The following is a 22,572-nucleotide window of genomic DNA, read 5'->3' as shown; positions in this document are numbered from 1 at the left end:
CTCCTGATTATAACTGGATTTGTAGTAGTTATACTATAAGTGATGTTTCCTTTGAAGTTCAGTATACATTAGCACTGGCAAAACTTTGTATTTGAGAAGTAAAAAAATAAGACAGAAAATTATGCAGGATGTTTAGTTGCCCAATGGAAACATATAAAGAAAGTAGAGATGCAGTTCTGCAAGGAAACAACAAAATATTGCATAACAGGCATATAAATGATAAACCGGCAACATTTATTTCATGAACTGACATAAGAATTTGAATATTATTGATTTATTATGTTGTGTCTCCACATTTTGCTTTTTGTATGTTGTGTATGTTTTATATTTTACATTCTGGATTAGTTGCAACTGTATTTGAGTCTTGTTTACCCACATAAAGTTTGGGATCTACTAGAGAAATGAGCTTCCTTGCAGCAGTTACCTTCATTCAAGCCTCATCACTTGAATGGGACTTAGGTCTGAGGACTGAGAAGTAATCTTCCTTTCTTGAAGAAATTCCTTTACAAACTGAAGCATTCTAGGGATCATTAGTGGAATATAAACTACCATCCAACAGGACTCCCAGCGCTTTGTAGCATATGAGAAGGTAAAATGTCCTGAAGTTTCACGGCACTAATTGATCCTCCCACAATACAAAGATCACCAGTGTCATAAGAAGATTAACAGCTTATCGCATCAGATAGCCTCCACCACGTCTAAGTTCCCTTCGCATTATTCCCCTCTTGTCCTCCAAACATGTTGTTGTGTTCTTGCTAAAAAATAAAGCCCTAGTTTGGCTGAAGACTTTAGCCCGTATTTAATGGAAGGTTAAATATTTGTTCTCTTGTTTTAAACAATGTCTTTTGGGGGTTTTCACTAACAGCCACAGCTCAAGTACGACTGAACTGTGTGCTTCAGAATTCCTCAGCAATCATTTCCAAACTCCTGCGTCAAATCATTTCCAGTAATCCAAGGAGTTTGCCATTTCAGTGGAGTGATTTTGTTTCAACATGACGCTGGCAGCGTCCTCGATTTACCACACCTGGAGCTGCAGTAGTTCCTGGAGGTCCTGTCCATAATCACCACACCATGCTTTTTGGTAAACTCTCCTCGTCGTTTTCCACCTTGTTCAGCTATTATCTGTCACGTTTTTGATTGGTGGTGTATATTTTAATTTTACGATTGAGTTTTTGTATCACACATTTCTCCTTTTTATGAGCAGTTTGTAATTATATCTGTATTCTACAATATCCAGCAAGTGATGTCTTTCAACTATAACTGCAAATAATTTGTAAAAATGTGTTAAGTGCAAAATATAAGGATTACCCCAAAAAACTGTCAAAACAGTTATTTTTCATTTTACTCAAGTGAAGAAAGACTTTGTTACTTTATTATGAAACAGACTCCACTTCTATCACCCTGCTATCATCCAAATTAATTAATACTAATTTATTTGTTTTTTTTATATATTTTTAATTGCTCAAGTGCCTCCATTTTAAAAACGGTATCTTTATTCCAGATAGGATAAAAAAAAACATAAATTTGTGATATTGCCATCTAAGGCTCATGGGCATGCAATGGACACTGCACATTTTTCATATGAGCAGGTATTAGCAATCATTAATTTGCTTAATTAATTTTATAGACCAGAAAACTAAATAGAATAAAATACATTAGAAGCTCACTGCCAATAAATCCATAAACAAACATTCTAAGCTACAAACATCTAAAAAGTCATCAGTTTCCTATCAGCAGTACACATGATCATTAAAAGGATCAATGGAAACTTGAAGGCCATCAGTTAAAGCTACCCTGTTGCTTCAGCCAGTCCAGGGAGAATGCAGCTAGTCACTCCAGGTTCTTAGATCCCCTTTTTTGTCTATCTGGTAAGTATTTCATTCTTGTTTGTACAGGTGCACAGAAGGCGAGTTTGATATCAGTGTATTAGCTCATCAATTATCAAGTTTTTGATTATTTTTCTACTTGATTTGGGAAGAGAGCAATGTCAAATCCCATGCTGATTTTCTGAGCTCACTCTATTTACATAACTTAATATTAATTTTACACTGCACTTTAAAATTATTAATTAATATTCTAATGAAGATCAGTCTTTTTAAATAATTTTCTCCTGAAAAGTCATCTCTGCGCCACATATTTGAATAATAAATGAAGAAAGCTAGCCTGAATAACATGATGACATTAAATCAGTAAGCAATTAACCTATTGTGTTTGTCCTGAATAACTGAGTCATATGACAAGAAACAGGGCAAAGATAAAAACAGGACAGGTCCAGTCTATTGTGTTCAATGAGCCATCAACTGAAACATTTTAAGATATGTGCTGTAAAGACTAACAAAATAATAGAAATGTTAAGATAGTATTCCCCTCTATCTAGCTGCCGTGAAAAGTAGTTTCAGAAAGTTGAATTACAAACAACCTTGTACTTTGTTAAAGCTTAATACACTATGTGTGTTCTTAAGAAACACTGATTCTTTTCATGTTCTCTCTGCACAGAGGTTTCATCTCTGCACAGTGAGCTAGCACTGCACACACTGCCGATTGCCATAGACACTGATTTGATAGGAGACCTGGATCACCTGGAGACTCTTCACTATCTCGCCTGTTTCAGGTGGTTCAGGGATAATTAAGGGCTACTCTGACTCTGCCAAGAGTAGCTTTGTATACTGATGGAAAAAAGAAATGCCACAACTCCTCCATACTTTTGCCCTTCTGTCTGCGTGGAACAGGCTGAAGAATGATTCATCCGTGAAGAGGACCTGATGCCACTGCTGACGAGTCCATCGTAGCCTCTGTCTGGTCCAAGCCAGTCGGTGTGATGTCTAGGAGGTGTGAGCAGAGGCCTCTGACAGGTTACGCTAAGGCCAGCAGCATGGAGCCTCACTGTCCTGTCACTGATGTGGGCACTGAGTCTTCCAGCAGTTTCAGCAGCAGTAGGGGTGGCAGATCTGAAGCGATCTGTCAGATGTACCTGTCTGATGTGTCGGTCCTGCTCTGGTGTGGTCACTCTAGGGCAACCGGATCTTTGACGGTCATCTGTCCTGTCAGTCTGCTGAAACCTTCTCTGCAGTCAGGACACAGTGGATTGGCTTACTCCATAGTGTCTGGCAACGCTGGCACATGACATGCCTGCCTGCAGCATGTCAATGGTCCTCTCCCTTGCTTCTGGTGACATTATGGAATGCACAGGAAACTGGAAAGAGTGGCCCTTTTCTTGCAATGACCTAAGCTTTGAATTAAGGCCTTTTTAAAGGCGACCTGATCAGGCATTGTTCCACCTGGACCTCGTTGGGTAAAAGTGCACCTAACGAGCTTTTGTGTGATTGGCAAGTTGCAATGCCTAACTGCACAAGCTATATTGCTGGTCAGAGGGCTTAAAACAAATTGATAACTTTAGTGTCGTAAGTACTTAAGCTATAACTGTAGTATTCCAATTCCAGAAAATGTTGCGTTTCTTTTTTCCATCAGTATATTTTCTGAGACCCTAACTTTGTTTTTCTCCTGTGATGAGTTGGAATTCTGACCTCTGCTTCTTTGTTACCACCTTCGCTCCTGATCCTTTGCCTTTGGCTTGCTTCGACCTGGTCTCTCAGAGTTTCCCTTTGTGCTTCAGACCTGTGTCTTCCCTAGATTTGACTCTATTTTTTCCCTGAAGACATTAATCGGATTTCCCCCTTGTGCTTTGGACTGTGTCTTCTGGATTCACCGTCTTGATCCTGCCTGCCAGACCACAAACGTGAACAGCACTAAGTCCCTAGCCTGCTGTAGCATCTGCCTGTGTGCCCTTTATTCCCTGAGTCCCTAGCCCGTCTTCCTGTGTCCAGCACTGCTCTGCTCTTCCGTTATCGTGTTGCCCGCAATTCCCCAGGTCTCATCCACCTTTCCTGCGGCAAGTGGGTTTAGTTGACTCACGACTCACGATCCACTGCTAGTCTCACCAAGCTTATAGATCGTAGGCTAAGGTTCAAAGTGTACTGAGAGGAATTAAAATGCAACAGATGAGTAATAGAACCAATATCTGCTGCATTTTAATGTCTCTCAGTACATTTCCATCACAATTTCTGTTCCACAAAATATGTACAGACAGAAATTGAAAAGAACGCAACATATATTACAATAACAACCTTTGACCAAAGTAACTGGAAAAATCAACCATTTTTGTTACTATATAATGGGCGGCCTGATAATCATCATAAAAACACAGATAAACATAGATATCTATAGAACAGTTATTCCACATTAATTATTTGAAATAACTAATGTTTAAATTACAACCATTGCAACATAATATTAAGAGTATAAATATTGAGCTTACAAAAGTAGTAAGGTTTATTCCCAGTAGATGTAGTGGTGTTTCAACCTCAAAGTAACATACTATATATGCTACCACTTGAAGTACGACAAAAAGGTCATCTGAAAATTAAGAGTTTCTCTGTGACAGAAAGCATCTTCAGCTGGAAACATAACATATTTCTTTGTTGTTTCATCTCAACAATGCATATTACTTCTGCCTCTTATCTGACTGGTTTCCTGTCCAATCAGACACAATACATTCTCCGTGATAATCCGTTCTAGCATTGTTTGAAGTTGTCATTAGGCCATCTTATAAACTGCTTCTGAAATACTGAGCAGTGAAATTGAAGTGTAATGAGATTCGGAAGCACCCTAGCATTCTAGTCCACCCACAACATTCTACCTTTTTTTGTCGTATGCAACAGAAGCGAAAAGTTGAGCTTTCTCATTCAACTAGTCAAAGTGGTCTGGTCAGGTTCTGCTGACCTGCTGCGAGTAATCCTCGACCATAGTCTCACAGTGTGGACTCTTCCAAACGATACTAACTGTAAGTGAGCAATGCTGAAGGAGAGATTGCCTGACCCTTGCTTCTAGCATGCTCTGATGCAGGGCTGGTAACATTCTAATGAGCCGATCGGTAATTTGCGCTTTGAAACTGGAAAGATATAAAACAAAAAATAATTGGTGGTCCAAAAAAAACCCCACGAGAGCATATCATTCTGCACATTCAATGTGTGGAGTGAACAGAAAATATCATCATTAGCATCTATTGTCTTCTGTCTTGCTCATTTGTTTTCACAGTCAAAGCATCTAATTGATCCCAAGGATTTCAGCTACTGTGCTTCTTCAGGGATCTCCAACTCCACTGCACACTTCCAAAACCATAAGATGGGATAACTGAGATGATACTAGTCTTTTTCATATGTCTTGGACAATGATACCTTTGTGCTTTTAGAAAGGGGCAAATAAGAATGTACAAGCAGGCATGCCCAAAGCTCTGAAGTGCTGTAATGTAACAGTACTCATTTATATTCATTAGAATTCAGAGTTCCTTACTGTAACGCAACAATAGTTTGTAGAATTTGCTTTGGTAAGACAGAGAATACTGACAGAGCAGACATACAACACATACAATATTTTAAAAAAATACAAACTAGACACAGCACCATATCCACACAATATAGATATAATTCCCTACTCATTTGTCTTTGGGGCTGATGTTTGTGCCCAAATAGTGAACACAGCTAAATAATCACCATAAGAAAATATAATTGCTCATTAGAAGTAAGAAATTAGATTGCAGGAAAATGCTGACTCTGTGACAAGTTCCTTCAGGCATTTGAACGGCACTTCCTAATTCGGTTAATGTGTGCTCACAGGCAGGGTCCCATGGAGTCTATAGATGAACAAACCATGCTGATCCCAATTCAGAATTAAACAATTAGCATTTTAATAACATTTATTTTACTTGCAGGAGGTTTCCGGTAACTAAGACTATGCAAGACCAGCAAAAGGCTAAAGGGGTATAAGGGTTAACAAATATGTTAACAGTGCTGAACCTTTTTCTCCGAGAAAAAAAAAATGTTTTGCTTCATTAGTCTCTTTAAATTCCCATTAATTAGTTTCTTTAAAAGCATGGAGACCATTGGCTCTCAAAGCCTCCCACAATTTGTAAAACACATTTAAAAAAAAACTCAAGTGTTTATCACTAATCATTTTCATCTGTGCAGATGGGAAGAATGACTTCATAGAGTTTGAAATTAATGTTTTAATATTCAGGCTGGTGATTTCTGGACATTTCTGGACAATAACAAGACTTTCTGTCCTTCATATTATGAACACCCAGAGTTAAACCACGCTAAGCTTTCAACAATTGAGGGCTTCCTGCTTATTATTCTAAAAGCGCCCTCCAGTGGTATAACATATGTATTACTAAAATGTGACGTTCTAATTTTATAGACATGAAATAATAGTGGGTAATTCTTATAACACAGTGAATGAAATCAGAACTTTCCTGGTTTGTAATATCTCATGGTTTTAGAAATGAAATAATAAAGCAGCTGTAAGAAGGAAATATCCTGTATGTTGTTTGAATTAAGACACACTCTTTAAAATCATGATTATTGCCAGAACAGTGTGTTAGGAGAGAAACGTGTTTACCCACTCATCTCTCAAGTGAGGCAAATGAAACAATGAGCACAGTTTCTAATGTGTGTGGCTACAAAATTAAAATAACTTTAACGAGATAGGCGGAAATAAAATGATTCAGCATTCTGTATGATCTATTCAATACAAGGAAAATTACAAGTAAAGAGGGATAGATCAATATTATTTGATTAATAATGGTATCACAACAGAACAAAAGACACAATATAAATGAATATATATGGTGTGTAATATAAGATCAAGTGAAAACAGTGATATGCAATGACAATCATACAGAAAATTCCACAATTCACCTTGATAATCAAAGGTTGCTGTTACAGCTACAGCTGGTCTCAATTAACCCTCATTATCCAATTTCCCTTACACACCCCTTCCTTCACCATTTCAACCCTCAGTTCACCCTGCACCATCGGCTGGTATCAGGATCTCTTCTGCCTCCTGAGCTCACCTTGCCCCTTTCTTCCCAGGTACCTTTTTACCTCATCTGGACCCTATCAACACTGGCTCTTTGGTTTCTTACAGTTGCGTGATGGTCATAGCTAGTAATTGAGACAAGCCATTAATCTAACCAATTAGCAAAAAAACTATAGGGATGATGTTAAAGCCACTACAATTCTATGAACATCAAGCTTTTTGTTCTGTAGGAAATTAAAAGAGAAGTAAATGTACAGCAGCAACAATGGAATGTTTTAATGGAAAAAAAAACATTAAATTGACACGTAAAATGTTAATATTGTGCGTGGGGAGAAGAGATATGGTGAGGAAACTCACTAAAATGGCACATTACACTTATGTTCTTACAATACATGTTGCTTTTCTTAAGAATATTACAGATAATTCCATCAGTGCACAAATAAGGAGATGTTGTTAAAAAAGATAAGTATACTGGCATCAAGCATTTGCAAATGTACCTTATTTTATACACCAGGACAGTATTATTTACAAAATCATCTGGATAAGATGTTATTCCAGGGCTTATTTATTAGAATTATATTATATAATAATTATTTACACCAATGAACACACACACTCACACACACAAGTGACAATTTTCCCAGAATCTGACTAACTTACAACTATGTCATTGGACTGTGGGATGAAACAGGAGCACCTGGTGGAAACGGACACAAACACAGGGAGAGTATACACGCTACATGCAGATAGAACCCCCGGAATTGAGAACAGAACTCTAGCACTGCAAAGCAGCAAAGCTAATCACACCCCCCTTGTAAATTATATCAATGAAACTAAAGCGTAGGACAATTTTGTCATAGTACTGTTGTCTTGACCTCTAAGCAGGTAAAACACCTGTTAAGACCAAGAAAGGTTAAGATCAAATCAGGAATAGAAGTTTGGAATGCACTACCAACAGGAAAGTTATGAAAGTGAAACTTTGGAAGTTATAGTTAGAAGAATCTGGGTGTTGCATTGGTTTATGTAGGTGGCCCATTTTCACATATATTCATCCAGTAATAGTATTAAAGTTCGTGTAAGTTGGGAGTTTATTGACAGAACAATTGTTGAGCAAAATGTATAGCATTTGTCTGATTGCTTGCATTTGTCAAAACAGTCTTTCAACCTTTGTAATATGAAATTCCCAGGCTCCCTTGTTTGTGTCATGTGTGTACCGTTTAAGTATGGAAGGATTTGTAAAGCATGTGAGAAACATACAGTTAATGTCACAAGTATAGCTTATGACATAACCTTGCTTCTAGCCCTTTCATATTACAATAGGAGAGTTTGAAGTCAAAGGAGACACGAAAGACTTCAGGCTTAGAGAAACAAAAATTAAAACAAAAAAAAACAAAATTAAAAATGAGACTTTGGCTATGGAAATATCAGGAGAAAAGACGACGACTGTAATTCATAACAGCTATGAAAATGAGGGAGTTATATATATCTCTTTGGCTTTAATTTATGCATAACTTTGTTGAAAAAGTACCAACGTAATCTATTTTTCTGTAAAATATGAATAAAAGGCTAATTATTAAGCTATTACTTAATGAACTAATAGTTAATTAATAGTTAATAGTAGTTTTCTTAAATTTTAACTGTCTCCGCAGTTTAGTTTTTCCTGATCTGCTGAAATGACACTTCATAAAATTACTCTCCAAGTTTCTGTATACATTATAAAGACAGTTCACATTTAAATATTACAGCCTGCCTGATCGCAAATAAATGTGCTACTTCTCCACATGCATTTATAAAATCAATATGCAGTCAAATGCTTTAGAAAGAGATCCATGTTCTCGTTCCAAGAGGTCATATTAACTAATTTCATTGCTGCACTTTCAAAGGACAATTATTTTCAGAGCAATTTTCAGACCTTTAGCTGTTTTGAAAGCTGAAGTTCACCACATCTATTTGTGATCTTAATACTAAGAATTTAAGAAAGGTTACCAATGACAGGAGGCCATTCAAACCAACTAGGTCCATTTGGCTGCTAATAGCTAATTGATCAAAGATCTTGCTCAGTTGTTTATTGAAAGAAGCCAGGGTATCGGGGTATTTATAGAAATGGTTTTAATTAAAATACTGTATCCCTGAATTTTTTTAAATATTATTGAAATTGTTTTATGCATGTTGTATAATAGACACCAGGGTGTGTGAAATCAGAGAATAACATCAATTTGTGCATGTAATTTACAGTGCACTCAGCACATGGGTGTCTCCTGTATCAGGTCATCTGATACATGCTGTTGTGAATTATTGTTTTACGTATAGAATGCAGACAAGTCAGGTTAACTGGCAACTGTAATATTGGCCCTGGCGTGAGGAATTTGAGTGCTTGTGTCCGTCTGCCCTGTGATGGACTGGCATCCGTCCAGGGTATATCCCACCTTGTCATTTATATCAATTTCTATCAATATATCCCTGTCTGCACTGAAGCTACATTTAAGAGAGAAGAACTTGTAGGAAGTACTTCAGAGAAGAGCTAGGCTATATTCTTATTAGCAGAGTGAAAATTCCAAAAGGTTTTTTTTTTTCAAGACAAATAAACAGCAAAATAAATGATTAAAAGGGGGGAAAACATTGTCAATTGTGTAGAGCCTGTCACAATGTAATTTAAATCTCTAAGTGAGCTAGGTAGAAATAATCCAAAGAGCACAAAAGATATTAAAATTGAAATTCACTTGCATACGCAGCCTTTATTATTTTAACACTGGCACTCACAACTAGCAATTGAGAAGCTACATCATTACGCCTATTTATAGCATTAACTGCTTTACATTTATTCACATAAAGCAGGGCTGTAAAAATTCTAAAGGAAACGTGTGGTCCTTTCATTAGCTGTCTGTTGAGCAGGATTGGTCCATAAATTAACATGTAGAAGAGGACAGCAGAGTCAGAATTCAAAGCTTCTACCAATGTAATTACAGCTCTTTAAGCATCAAAAGACACAAAGAAGGATTTCTTTTGAAAAGTGTGCCGACTCACTTGGCAGGCCACTATTAATTACTCTTCTAAAACTGCAGTTTGTACAACAAGTGCCCTGCTCACATTCTGTAATTGCATTTAGGCTTTCTGGACAAGAGCAGGCTTTATCGGTTATATGCCACAACTTGCAGAATAAGCAAAAGGAGTCAGTATACAGAAAGAATGTAGATCTGAGGCCCAGCTGAAAACTTTTTGTTCTGCAAAGAGTACCTCAGTATAATCAAAGATTAAAGGAAACAATAGGACGTTGTCACATACTTTTTGCATATATGGTTAAAATGGCATAAGTCATTATATATTTAATTTTAGTGAAATATTCCATTGCTTTTTCATAGAAGACATACAGTAAATGATGTCAAGCTTGAATAAATACAGTTATAAAGTCATACTAACAGTACAAATATTTTACCAATATAGAACCAGTAAAAAAAAAGTATAATGAGAATATTGATTGTATACATATATACAGTACATTTTGGCTTCATTACTGTATATCCTGAAAAATATCTCTCATCTTTGTGATCAAAATATACTGTAATTGGCCTCATTACAGGGTTTAATACAGCAGTTTCAAATGAAGATGCCTTCTACACAATACACTTTAAACATACAATGCACAGCAGTCATCGAGTGGTAAGGAGTAGATTTGTAGATGATAATATTAAGACATACGACAAGAGTTGCTGGGAGAAAAGAGAACAAATGACATCGGACTCAAGTGTGAACTAAATGTCCGTTTGTGTCACCTTCCTGATGTGAGGCTTTTCAGAGCAGATGATAAGGAGAATTGTACTGGATGATGGGGCACTAGGCCAGCTACACACATTTGTCCCATGGAGGAATGTGACAGACCCAGATTCTTAGAAAACTGTATTTGTTCATTTGTGTGTTACTATTTTTCAAAGCCTCAGTTTACAATCAATGCAAAATGAATGGTACAGCAAACATATACATAAAAGTATATGGAAATTATGTTCCCATAATGCCTCATAACTCAATTCCATATGAAAGAGGATGCAATAAAGAAATAAATCAGGTTATTTACACATTTGTAATTTTATTTAGGTGTATGGGGGTTATTCTGAATCTTGTCATTTGCTATTCTCACATTTAGCGACACTGATCTTGAGTTTCACTGCTTTTTTAATACAATTGAGCTCATCTCCTAATTGAGCAATGGTTGAATTTTCAACACAGCTACCACACTACCTTGAACATTTACACTTTGAATCGTAGTCAAGGACTTTCCTGTTTTGCCTTGTAGCCCCGCCGAGCCCCCCAGGAGAACTCCGCCACTGTGGAAAGGTGGAGATCGATCAGCTAGAGCTCAGGCCTTCCAAGTGTTGCAGCTCGGTTGGTCTCTTTCAGTTTTGTCTTGAATGACACAGGTGCAGGGTCACCAGTTAACCTGGTTGGCAAATCTCTGGGAGGTAGGTGGAAACTGCAGCACCCAGCAAAAACCCACATGGACGCAGCCTGAACACACAAACTCTACACAGAAGACTCTCCAACTTGGAATTGACACCAGAACCTCAGAACCCTAATGAACCTAGATCGCTTTAAGACAGTGACGCTAACTGCTGCTTGACCATGCCATTGGAGCCACTGTTACCAGAGTTATGGGGGTCTGGCATAAAATAAGCATTTCAGCATGTTGTTGAAGCTGATCGATAGGCGTCTTTAAATAAACAGTTGGATGTGATCCTTAGATCAGTTAACAAAATAAACTAATGAGCTAGATTGGCTAAATAGCTCCATCTTTTTGGGAAATGTTTTTTAAAATTATTCACAAGGCAAAACATTCAATAAAGCATCAAACAGAGCTGCCCTGTACTTCCCCTGTAAGAATATCCGACTTCTAACATGATTGCATTATACTAATTTTTCAGAAATATATTTCTGACTGCTAATAAAGAACTTAGGCAACTGCAACGTTATTTTCTCTTTTTTGAAGTTTGAAAAGGTTGAAATGCCTTGTGAGGTGATATAAAGATATCATAATATACAGTATGTTTTCAGTTCTGTTGTACTACAAAGCGTGAATGTACTGTATAGGGACAAAATCTGGTCAGTAGTATGAACATTGCTGTTACAGTCTGGACCCAGCAGGTGGCTCTACTCCTATTAGCCTGTGTATGTACAGGTTCTTAGCTATGTGTTGACTTTCAAAAAGAGCAATGTGATTTATTTAACACTTTATTTCTCTTGTTATGAATGAACTGTTCTTAAAATATTAAGAGTATGAAGGGATATTGATAAACCTTAGTGAATTTGTAAGACATTACATCTCTATCAACATTTTACACAATGTAAATTTCTTTTTAGGTAAAATACCTTATTTCCTCCCATTTTCTAAGCACTTTATCCAACACAGAGTCAAAGGGAGCTGGAGCCTATCCCAGCAAGCAAAGGGCACAAGGTAGGGTACACCCCGGATGAAACGCCAATCCACTGCAAGGCTAAATCTAAGTCTTCTCAAACAATTCTTTATTCTTCTGAAATTTTGAAAAATGTTGCTGTCACTCTGAATTCCTTATCAGTTAGTCTAATTAGCTTGAACTATTATCATCTTGCTCCAAGTCAAGAATTTAAAGTTTTACAACTGATTAAGTTGTAGGATGTGAAACACACTGTCAGTTAATTAAAACAAATTGTAAGTTTATTAATGTGCGTACACATGTGAGATTAATAAATTCAGTAATTATTCTGCACACGAAGAATCAATTCATGCAAAATACATTTTCTGCTTATTGCTCAGAAACCATAAGCATTCTTTATAAAGCTGTTTTCCTTTTGTAACTCTGGATAATTTATTAGAGGGTTTTGATAATTCTGCCTAATTGGCACATGTAATTGTAGCTAATTACTCCAGGGAATAAAACAAAGGGCACAATAACAAAGCTTAAACATTTCTAGGAGTTCATTATCTGCAGAAAAAGCTTAAAGTGTCTAATTTAAAATCCACATTCTATAATGAGATTAATGCAGGTTGTCCAAATGTCTCTATTACCTTGGTAAATTTATCAACAAGCACTCTGGTTTCCATGGAAAAGAAATTCTTAACAACCCCTCTTCGGTCAATTGGTCTACTGCAATATAGACAGAGGAATTAAGATACTTATGTTAGGGGTTTTCATACACTGTATTGAAAAAATGGTGTCCAGAAATATATTGCGTAAGTCTAATAATAAGTTCGATAGATTATGAAAAGGTATACTTTTATGTCCTAAAATAAATGTTGCAAGCTTTGACACCACCTCTACCTGAGAAGGAGCTTCTGAGGAGCTCGTTCATTAAAGGTGTTCTTTCATAGTGTGGCTTGATCTCAGAAAAGCAGATATTTTATCACTGAGTGAAATCTAGGCCATGACCTAAGTCAACTGTGATTCAAACTCCAAGCAATGGTGATCAACTGGCTGAGAGCTGCCTGGGTGCTTCATTAGAGTATAGTGGTCTACAACCAAGATGAATTGGGATTCTTTCAGAACATCTAGCTTACTGTAGTTGCAAGAATCTGCTTGACCAGAGGAATTGCATTTAGCTTTTTCTTTAAAGAAACCACTCTATCAGTTTGTACAACATGCCTGGGTAACTTTTTACATACTCCCATAACACTTAACAACACTGTAAAAGTGTCTTCTTGCTCTCTCTATTAAAAACACTTCCCTGTGCTTTCAGTTTGTGCCCTCTGGTATACGTTACACTATTCATTCTGAGAAAGTCCACTCAGTGTTGACTTTGTCAGTGCCTTTGATGATTTTGAACTCTTGAATCAATTTACCCTTGTAATTTTCTCTGCTCCAGACTGAAATGTTCAGTGCTTTTAGGCTGTCAGAGTTAGACATTCTTTCGAGTCAAGTGATATATTTATTTTGCAATGTGGTGACTAATATTGTGTAGAATGTTGTAAATAAGGCATTACTTCTGCACTGCACAATTTTAAAAGAGCGTCCTTTGACATAAATTCTTCACTTTCAACTGTTAATTTCACCATTTGGTCATGTTTATGTACACATTGTATTGTTATCAAAGTACAAAGGACATTTTAAAACAAGATTGAGCTTCTTGATAGGCACCAATTTTTACCTAAAACATCATAGTAAACTGGATGGTAATGTCTTGATAACTTGGAAGAATAACCCCAAAGCCGAAAAGGTCCCATTTTCATTTTTACAGAAGAGAAGACATTCTTTTTCACCAAGTTTCTTCTTTCTGTACTGTACCATCTGAACCATACTGCATACAACCACACCATTTTTTCCCCCTTATACTTGGGAGTCAATTAATTATTTGGCACAGTAATGTGTTTCTTTATGCGTCAGAAGGTTCTGTAGCTAATTGTGATGCAGTAATGCACTGGCCCCCTGTAATATCCCTACACCTCATCCAAACAAACCCCTGCACATGGCATCCTGGAGAAAGGGAATTACTTGGGCAGAGAGCGCAATTCTCACTTCAGAATTCCACCAATTTTTTTACCATGGCTTTTTTTTGGGTTAAGACTGTTAAGATTGCATGACTGATATACGAAAGCTGTTGAGATTCAACCTTACCATGGCCGATTGAGGAGAGAGAGAGAAGATAATATCACTTTATTAGCCATATACAATTTCTTACATTAGGAATTCATCTTTTCACATACCCCAGGTTGTTCTCCATGAGACACAGACACACAGACAGGGAGAGAAGCTTGGGGTCAGAGCGCAGGGTCAGCCATTGTACAGCGCCCCTGGAGCAGTTGAGGTTAAGGGCCTTGCTCAGGGGCCCAACGGAGTAGGATTCCTCTGCCGGCCGAGGGATTTGAACCTGCAACCTTCCAGCCACAGGCCCAGAAACTTAGCCACCGCTCCGCTCACTAAAGATATTACCCAGTGGGCTATGATGAAAGGCTAATAACACAGCCCTGGAGTATTTAAGAAGTCTGACTGTAAACTTCCTGGTGGTGAAAAAATCTTAAATTCTTTGAGCGATATGTTTCTGGACCTAGAGTGGGGGGCATTTTGTGCGATTCACTGACACTGCCTTTGTTTCATCATCCTGGAAAACAAATTGCTTCAAATATTCATTTGTAATCAATTTAATTTCAATAAAAGCAGTGTTTCATATTGTCTTCGATTTTAAAAAGAGCTCACTTTTAATTTTGTGTGTCTGGATATCTAAAGTCAGAAACTGTTCTCATCTCATCTTTGTCAAAGCCACTTGTGTTTTTAAGGGCCTGTGGCTGATGCCTATAAAAGTCATTCATACGAGATGGAGACGATAGAAGACAGGTGATCAGCTCAAACACCCTCTGAGCAAACAGACTGCAAGCAGGTACCTGTGGAAATTTAGGTTTAGGACAGAAATGAAATATTAACTAAACAGTAAAATTAGTCAAATTGTGATTGTGTCAGGAAAGCACAAGGGATATTGACAGAATTTCTTTAATTGGAGACACCTGACTGAAAGATGGTCCAACAAATTGCTAGAGCTTATTTACAGTGAAGAGTGATGTACTGTAAGTGACATTATGCCTATGGAATGGATAGGAATAAAATACAGTATGTAGAAAATACTGTCATGTCATTTGCCAAACCACGTTATACCATGCGGTGTCGCAGGAAGCCGGAGCCTACCCGGCAAGCAGCGAGCGCAAGGCAGGGTACGACCTGGACGGGGCGCAAGTCCATCCCAGGGCCAGTGCAAGCCCATCATACATGGGGACAGTTTGGAGGCCACGGGAAAGGCCAAGGGGGGAAGTTTGGCCCTGACACCGTGATAACTCCCTACCCTTATCGAGAAATGCCCGGGGATCTTTAATGACCACAGAGAGTCAGGACCTCGGTTTAACGTCTTATCAGAAAGACGGCGCCCACTACAGTATAGTGTCCCCGTCACTATACTGGGGCAATAGGACCAACACAGACCGCAGGGTGAGCGCCCCCCCCCCACTGGTCCCACTAACACTGCTTCCAGCAGCAACCATATCTTCCCAGGAGGTCTCCCATCCAGGTACTGACCAGGCTCATCCCTGCTGAGCTTCAGTGGGCTGCCAGTTGAGAGCTACAGGGTGATATGGCTGCTGGCCCATTGAAAATACTAACAAATCTAAAGATTTTTCAAATTTTTCCATAATCAAGTAACATGATGTCCCAACTATCATGAAGTTTGTTATTTACACTACATATTTCATTATTGCACTACCTAATTTTTTAACATATTGTAATCTCACTTATTATTATCAATTGTATTGGCAATAAAGCACTTCCTTATAGAATGCTGCCATCTATTGTGATATTATGTGGTATAGAATTGTTAAAATATTACTTGGATTCACTTTTTTTACCTATATATAGAAGCTGAAATGAGATATTTTCAGTGTTATGAATCTATAAATCTGTAAATTAGATGTAAATTATAAGAATTTAAATATACAAAACTGTTCTTGTGCTCATGTTTTTCTCTATGTCTTATAGACTCATTTTAGGTGTTCCATCAAAAGCCATCAGTCTATTCTTAGAGCTTTTGCAGTCAAACTACTAGATCTACTATGGTCAGCAAAAATGCACACACGCAAGTCTCAGAGGCTGGTATGATACATAATATTTTGTGAGGCAACCAGACATTCAAAAAACAAAAAAAAATTAAAAACTATAGTATTTTCTTTCAGTATATTCACAGGGTATAAATAAATGTGGATACTACACACAGTAATGCATGGTATTACTTTTTCATAATTATGCTATAAATATATTCAGGGATTCTTTTCATAGATTATCATATTTTAATTTATAAGTGTTGAAAAAATTGAACTTGCACTACACATGAAATGAGAAAGTGCTAATTTGGCACTAATGCATTAGATGTATACCACAGCACTGACCCTTCATTTATCTTCCTCTTAATGTTGGACATGGATGAGATCCATCCATGGACCCCATCCGGATTGCCAGGTTCTAAGAAAAACTTGCCTCAAAAGTCCCGTCTCACATAGTTTTACATCACCAAAACCACAGAACCTTTACAGAAAACCTTTTATCAGTCGAAAAGGGTTCAACTAGAGCTTCACAAAACTGTTTTTTGTACCATAGAAAAAACATTTATATAATCATACGTGTCCTATCCCTAGCGTGGTCGCAAGCGTCCATGGTGTAAATCAATATCTACCTTTGATTCCTGGGTCCTTTTTAATCGTTGTTTACCAACAAAACCACAAAACCACGTTATCATTCAAAAAAGAACAACCGTAGCTTTAATAAAAACGTTGTTTTTTTAAAAAACCAAGACGATCGATCAAAGTCACATTTTATCTGATGATGCACTTCCAAACTTCAGCATCAAATACGCATCGAAAAGGTAATCAATAAGCCAGAAAAACAAGAACGCAAAAGCAAAAACCAGCAAAAAATATATATATCCCATGTTTTTACCTTATTCTGAAGTACGACATATATCCACAGAGCCTAGACTAACCCTCCTCCAGCCCTGGAGGAAACTGATCGGTTACTGACTATGTAGTAGATATTTGAAGCAGGACCGCCAGAAATAAGGCGATCTGATTGGTAGAAAGCACTGTCATTCATTGTATTTTCAGCCATTCAGAGCCCTTAGGGGGTAAGACTTCCTCTAGAAGCCTCAGGCTGCATCCCACTTGCTTTCTAGCTGTCAATCATTGACTCAGAAGGGGTTATCAATCAGTTTTTTATCAGTGCTCCTTTTTTTCACACCAGAAGGCAACTCTAAGTTTTTTTTTCAATGCATAACAGCAGATAAAGGCTCTCTAGCGGTGTCTAAAGGTTTTTATAGCAATTGCAATGTTTTTTATTGTTCTTTCAATATTTTTATGATTTATTAATTATATGTGAGAAATTTCATTCCAGGTCCAGTCTTCACAAACCATTATGTACAATTTTTTCTAACTGATCAATTTGTCCCAGATTTTTATCCAAGCCAGTAGTCACCTAGAAAAAGGTTTTCATTCCCATCATTCCCAGCACCCTGACAGGCCTAGAATTGAACATTCTGACCTCTGAAGACCAAAACATTTCCGCCTGCTGCTTTTTGTTTTTTTTTATTCATATGTTTGTCTGCTGAGTGGAGATGTTAAGAAATATAAGAAATTTGAGTGTTCATGCTCAAAGCCAAGGGGGTTAGCTTCAATTTAAGACCTGAACCAGGCTCCTGCTATGTTCTGCCGCAGAGATATAACAAAATGTTTAAGGGGAGGAAATTCCAGGCAGACATTGGCTAAATGGGTCTTTGCCACTAACAGGTTTCAAAAGTCTTACTTTTCTATTAACCCACAGTAAACTGAAAGAACTATAAAGGAACAAGTAATAGGTTTATTCCATGCTGAAAAAAAGAAGAAAGAGAACACAACGCTTGTTCACAGCTCCCTTGACCGCCCTCAACAACCATCCACACCAGGCACTTTCCCTTGCAACAGAGCTCGCTGTATCACCTGCAAGTACACGGCCACCACCACACTCATTCAAGGCCCCTCAGGACAATTCCGGATCACCCAGACAGCATCTTGTACCTCCAGCAACCTTATTTACTGTATCTCTTGCAGTAAATGCCCAGCCATATACATTGGAGAAACAGGAAGGAGACTCGGAGACCGCTTCAGAGAACACGTCAGGGCTGTGAAGATTAAAGATCTCTCCAAGCCCATTGTTTCTCATTTCACCTCTGACGGCCACGACCACACTAATCTCTCCGTCTGTGTTCTCAAAGACGGTTTTCCGAACTCATACATCAGAAAGACCACCGAAACTAAAATTATTCTGCAGTTAGGATCACACATTCTCCCTTCCCTTAACGACAGATTACTGTTCTTTTAAATTTTCTCCATTCATTGGAAGTTTCATTTCACACCTCTCTGCACCCATTCTGACTTCACACCTCTTGATTGGCCTCTCTTTCTGTCCCCTGCTCCCGCCTCTCACTCCTCCTCCCTCCCAACCTTTGTTCTCCCGCTACTTTACCTTTGCCTACTGCCCTGTCTCTCTCACACCTGAAGAAGGCTCCACGGCCGAAACGTTGTGTTCTCTTTCTTCTTTTTTTCAGCATGGAATAAACCTGTTACTTGTTCCTTTGCAGCCTACGCATGCTAACGCAGCTACCCACCTGAAAGAACTATAACCTAAACAGAGTGACAAATTCATAAAAACAGGAAAGAAAGACGGCCCAAGTCATGGGCTAGTATAGTATAGTATAGTATAGGCCTACTAGTGAGCTTTCCCATGTGTCTGTTTTTGGATTTGTGTTATGTGATCATGAACAAAGTCAATGTTGCTTCTTTGTACTCGGCATTCCTGAGACGTGATAGCTAATGCAAATTATTTGACTGACTTTGAAAAACAGACATATTGTTTATGCTGTGCTAACAGGGGATTCACAAAATATATGGATTTTCAGGCTGGCCCATTCATATCAAATAAAGTCACACGAATTCATTAAAATATGAAATTCATGTATATATGTTCAGCATAACAGTGCCCTCTGGTGGCCAGTGACCAGAATGGAGAAGAAACATTCCTCTTGGATCTTATTTTAGCTAAGGCTTTATTTAGTGTGGAGATCATTCAGACTTGTGTTTCTATCTAAAATAAAACGTCAACACTGACAGAGTTAATATGGATAAATAAGAATGTTAAACAAAATTCCAGATGTAACACATTTACAAAAACTCTTACCTTGTGTGCACGTACATCTGTGAATTGACAATCAAAATAGTCACGTACCTCTACATATGCATGAATGTGAAACATAAAAGCGACAGCTCATATATAGAGTGATCAAGAAAATGCCATTGGTTATTGCCTTTAAATAGCAGTAACTATAAATTAGATATATAGTATAGTATATATATACAGGAGTTTTATACTGTTTTTTTATCATTTAAAACAATGAAGAAAAAGTAAATAAAAGGCTGACAGTAATCAGGACACAAACTCCTCTTCAGATATAGTTAAGCTTATTGCACAAAAATTTACTTTAAATGACAACTTGTGCATAAATACCCCTTTTAGTAGACAGGTAGAGCAAACAACATAGAAAACAGATCAACAGGCAACATTCCGCCCAGTTTGTGACTTTTAAGTAGGTAAAAACCAGACTCGAAGCCAGATTCAAACATGTTTCTCTGAGCTTGTACATTACCTCCATAATTTCAGATTAAAGAAAAACAGATTTTTGAAATGTAGCACTATTTAAATCAGCACACATTTTGATAGTGGATGCCTGTTGAACAAAACGTTCATCAAAAGAAGAATTCAAAGGGTAAAAGCATAAATTGCTGAGAAACTATTGAACTTAAAAGTGTCAGATTTTCACAGGAAGTTCCAAAGTTTCATTTCAAAACGCCTTTTTATTCCTGTGCAGTTTCCTACATAACTAAAGTAACTTGATCTAATTCCCCATCATGCTCAAACCGGTTCACTAGAAGAAGCATCTCAAGTAGCATTTAAGAAAAGATAAACTACTTGAAGAGTTTCCTTTATTTGCATTGAAAGCAAATTTAAAGAAATGACATAATTCTAACGTCTCCCACATTCGTCAGTTCTGGAGAGCAAGACACTGGTGTTTGTAATGTGAACGTGACCTGTCTGAGGTTTCTTCTCTACAGCACTGTCACTCAGGATTCTCATTTTCTCACTCTGACAAAAAACAGATGATCCAGATGACTGGCAGTTCTGAAAAAAACTACAGCACAGGAAGCACAAATGAAATGAATGCTTTCAAATGTGCTTTAGGAGAATTTCTGGCCAGTACAGCACAAATCACGTAGTTATATTCCACGCGGGAGGGCTAGTTTATGTGCCTGTACTTAATTATGGGCGAAGCGGTGGCTCTGTGGCTGTGACTGGAAGGTTGCCAGTTCAAATCCTGCAGCTGGCAGAGGAATCCTACTCCTTTGGGCCCCCGAACAAGGCCCTTAACCCCAACTGCTCCAGGGGTGCTGTGCAATGGCTGACCCTGCGCTCTGACCCCAAGCTTCTCTGTCTGTGTCTCATGGAGAGCTAGCTGGGGTATGCGAAAAGACGAATTCCTAATACAAGAAATTGTATAGGGCTAATAAAGCAACATTATTATTATGGCATAATCTGGCATTTTCTTGTGTTGAGTGTGTATCTATAATTACCATCAGGTCAGTCCGAGACAATGCACTGGCATGTTGATGACAACTTACAGAACCCTGATTATAACAAAATGGATCAGCAAATCTTTTAGTTTTGTTCTTTCAAGAGAAACTTCAAGAATGAAAGTGCCATAAATTTAAGGCTATGCTATTTTTGGCCTAGGTTTCACTTCTGGGTTTTGGACCTATAGGCCACTCTGCTCATTTAGAAATTTTGTTAAAACGAGATTCAAGAAGAAAAAGCTGTATATATGTTAGCACAGTGGTTAGCATTTCTGCCTCCCAGGACTGGGTCCTTGGATCCAATTCCTATCTGCAGGGAGTTTGCATGTGCTCCAGTTTCCCACCACAGTTCAGAGACAGGCTACTAGGTTAATTGGCGTCTGTAAACGTGGGCCCTGGAGTGACCGTGTGCGTGTTTGTTTCTATATGAGAAGGTCTGGTGTCTGCCCAGAGTGCATCCTGCCTTGTGCCCAGTGCTGGATCCCCACCACCCTGAACTGAATAAGCAGTTACTGAAAGTGATGCGATGTGTGGAGATACATAAAATTTGAATAAAGGTTTAGAAGGACATCAGAAGCACTAAACAAAAAATGCAACACAAAACATTGAAGACGCATCAAAATATTATGGCTTTAACTGTGTGTTGTTGTTCCAGCAACACGGAACTCCTTGTGTCAGTAAATTATCTTCTCGCTCTTCAGTATAACCTTTTTCCAGATTTCTATGTTTGAACACATTGAATCTTGCAGCATGCTATGCTGAGGACCATCAGGACCAAGATCGTCATCAGGAGCACAAATCAATTGAGACACAAAAACGTGTGAATCACATACATTTTTTGAATACAAAGAAATATTTTTCATTGCCATCTTGACCTTAACGAGGACTCTAACCGGCAGGAGCAGCTGAGTTGACACACCATGTGCTGGGCAAGGTGCAATAGTTCCAGGGCTATGGGCCTCAGTTTCCATAAAAGGAGCAGGAAAGCAGAACTGGAATCCCTATCTACCGTTTCATGGAGGCACGTGACAAAAATCCATAATACTTTAAATATGAGGAGGCATTTCTTTGTCGAAAAGGATTGTGGAAGTGTGGAACAAAAGGCTCTGCATTGTTGTTGAAGGCTCTGCAAAGTTCTTCTTTCAAGAAACAGCTGGATGAGATCTTTGGATCAATTACCTACTATCAAACAGACATACTGCCGAATGGCCTACTCGCCTTCGTAACTGTTCTTTGAAATCACTAAGGGTCACAGTTAAACCTTTGGTGCGAAACGTTAAATGAACTTCTGTAAATCATGTTATTCAATGTATTCAACACCAACGACCAACAGAAGCCTGGTGATCAGTAAAGAAAGGCAAAAATAAACGTGCTTACTTTGTTTTCAGTTCAAACGTTGAAAAGAGAAAGCACAGTAAACAAGTTCACATGGACCTGAAGCAGAACTATACAATGAGTTCAGGTTAATTTTTCTGGGAGTTTAAGCAAACTCATTATAACATATTAAAAGCAGGTGTTTGTATTTGCCCCAGATCAATGAACTTTTATCC

This window comes from Lepisosteus oculatus, chromosome 6 (assembly GCF_040954835.1).
Source record: "Lepisosteus oculatus isolate fLepOcu1 chromosome 6, fLepOcu1.hap2, whole genome shotgun sequence".
Taxonomy (NCBI): Eukaryota; Metazoa; Chordata; class Actinopteri; order Semionotiformes; family Lepisosteidae; genus Lepisosteus; species Lepisosteus oculatus.
The sequence above is the reverse complement of the archived record's forward strand: the minus strand, read 5'-3'. Positions refer to the sequence as shown.